The sequence below is a fragment of the Megalops cyprinoides genome, chromosome 16 (genome assembly GCF_013368585.1).
Source record: "Megalops cyprinoides isolate fMegCyp1 chromosome 16, fMegCyp1.pri, whole genome shotgun sequence".
Classification (NCBI taxonomy): domain Eukaryota; kingdom Metazoa; phylum Chordata; class Actinopteri; order Elopiformes; family Megalopidae; genus Megalops; species Megalops cyprinoides.
The window spans coordinates 4,644,561-4,647,760 of NC_050598.1; positions in this window are offsets into that span (position 1 = coordinate 4,644,561).

A 3,200-nucleotide genomic window follows, 5' to 3' on the forward strand; every position below is an offset into this window, starting at 1 on the left:
ACCATTTCATTTAAAATGTATTAAATAAATAGGCTTAAAATACTCAGGGCTATAGCCCCAAATGATCGGGTTAACGATGCCCCTGTTTCACAGTACTAACAAACTCGAATTATGCACTTTTAAAATAAACACTTAAACACAATAAACACTTTTTACATGCCCAATGTAGCAGTGTTTTGCTATCCTTTTTTTGCAATAACACTCTCCAGAATTCAGATGTGGACGTAAAGTGCTGTATAACCTGTGGTTTGTGACACAATACACTAATTTGGTGCGTTTCCACTAAGCAGTATAGTACTGTTCAGTTCGTTACGTAACGGTTTGGTACGGTAAACCCTGGTACGGCTTGTGTCTCCACTGCCAACCATACCCTACTTAATAGGCGGGGCGTATGTTGGATGGCGATTGCTGCGTCAGCTAGGTAAGTAGCGTGACATCATAAAAGGGCGCGAAGAACGCAACACAGCAGAGACGGTTGATGAACTTTTGTGTTTGTATTAGGGCTGTCAACGTTAACGCTCGTTCGCGATTAATCTGGAAACTTTAAGCTAATTAAGATGGCCTGAAAAAGCCAAGTGTGTTAGTAGCTAGTGGCTACACGCTTTGCTGGAGAGATGGTTGGCATCCGTGGCTGCTGTAGGTGGCCCACTGTGATATCAGCTGCACGTGTTAGAATGTGTTAAAATGTTTCAATTCTGAATATTCTATGCATGTTAGTCAAATGGGAAATGCAGTCCCATACCACTGTAGGTGAAGGTATTGGCCAAGTTTCGTAAGTGTTGTTGAAAAGCTGTGGGAGGAATTGTGTAATTGGATGGAATAAGAAGGAGGAGAAGGAAGAGAAGAAGAAAAGCACATTGGCCTTTTCATGCCAAAGTAATAATAAGAAGAACAGTAAGAAAAAAGCCAACTTGATTAAAATATATCATGCACATAAACCCATTAGAATTTTATTTGAGATATCAACTCAAATCACTGCACTTTCAGGGAAATTTTCCATCTGAAGCATTTGCCTTCATTACATTATACATATTATAACAATATGCCACAAACATACAATTCAAATTTTTAAGTTAATAGAGTGGCTAGAATTACAATTGACATTTACACTCATAGAATCAGTCGCTCCATATTGAATTAAACTGAAATTAAACAAGAGACTTTAAGTGCAAAGCTTGGGGGAGTCATCCAAGGAAAATAAATGCTGCATAAAATGGAAATTTGTTAAATTCTCCAAAAAATGTTTTATTGTTTAACACATTAAGGAAAACGTGTTTCTTTATCAATTTTGGATTTTTTGTTATTTGGAGTGTTTTTATTTAATCTGTAGTTGTTTCCAATAAACCTGTACCACTCCTGAAACCCCACATAGCATCTATAGCTTTAGGTGGAAGATTCCACATTAATGTTATGTTGGAACCAGTCTCTGCACCTCTTTAGATTGACCAGGACAAGAGTCAGCACCACGAGGTGGTGGAGTTAAGCAGGGGCTGTTTTTTGTGAACCAGTATCGTCATCACAGCGGAGTTGAGATCACAGCCCGCTATATACTTAATTTTACCACGGATATACTGAAATACATAAGAATGTTGATCACTACGAGGGCCCTAACTTCTTCACTATTCAGACTGTTTTTGATTATTTCCACTTTCGTTTGGTCTAAAGTCATCTTGTTCCGATTCTCCAGATCCCTCTGTAGATCATGTTCTGGTTCTACATACAGTATTTTCGAAAAAAATTTTTGCCATGAGTCATAATCTTCACCCAGGATATGCTCCTGTGCACTTATTCATTTTTCGTCTGGTCGAGCTTCTCCTGTCTGTGAGGGTCCTAGGTTTCCTTCTGTTTACGGAAGGAGCTTTTTTAGGTTTCACATCTACATGGTTGTCCAGGAGATTCTCGATGGAGTCTAGACTGATCTCAGTGTCGGAGATGAACGACTCCGAAATTCCGTTCACATCCCTCGAAAGAACTAAATAAAATTGCAGTGCATACAGTAGTATCCAACAACTGGTAAAACGCTGTAAGTAACCTGGCTTGAGCATGCTGATTGTTTCCGTTGTGAAACGAAGTGACCGATGGCTTTTTATTATAGCCTAGTATGCATGACATATGTAAGGCAGAATGACACATTGGTACACCCATGTCCAAACTGTTGCTTGGTCTCATAGGAATGAATTACCTTTATGTCATTGTCATCATAATGTGGAACTGTTCTTAAGATCCTCCATATTTACAGTGGATATACACTGGGGGGAATAACGGCCTGAGACCGAAATAAATAGATCGAAAGGATAATGTTATTAAATGCTACACATTTTGGCTGTTTTGTGCAATGCCCACTGGGAAAAAAACACCGACTTGCTCAAGCACAAAGAGGCTTCAGAACTTCATCAACAAACAATACAAGCTGGATATGGATAACCCCGAAACCAGCACCAAACCGCATGTAAAGAGGAAGCAGCACCGAAACTCCTCCACCAGCACTGAGGGTCTGCAAATCATCGCAGTAGATGTCCGGGTTTTTGCGTCAATTAATAGGCCTACGCAGCTTGTTCTAGCCGATGTTTTACAACTAGAGATAAAGGACATGATGCCACGTGTGGAGTCTAGCTATGAACAAATAGAAAACCTCAGGAAAGACAACAATGTATTGAAAACTACTGTCAAAAGTCTGACGACTCAAATGGTATAGCCTAACAAAAACCTAAGAGAGGTGATATTGGACCTCAAGATATGTAGCATGTATGACAACTTAATAGGCCTATTCTCGAGAATTCTCGAAAACGATTCCGAACACCCAGAGTGACTCGTTAAAGAGTTTATGCAGTTCGCGCATCAGACTCACCTGCCAATTTTTACACGCACTCGATCTAGCATTGTGCCCCTGTCCATTCATTCTAGCACTAAATAACCACCATTCTATCTCAAATCTTGGGCAGAATCATCCCTGCTAATCACCTCTCAAATTAAATTCTACAGAACTGGAAAAATAAGAGTAAAATCGCCCTAAATCATTGGCATAACTTAAAGATATCATAATCTCATTTGAAAGACTCATTATGATATTCAGAAACAACCTGCCAGACTTTGCAAATACATGGACGTGCTTCTTAAAATCCCTTAACACATGACTTCTCACCCATGCATTACTTTTCAGGCACATACAATCTTCCCTTCCATTTTTTCTCTTTTGTTTG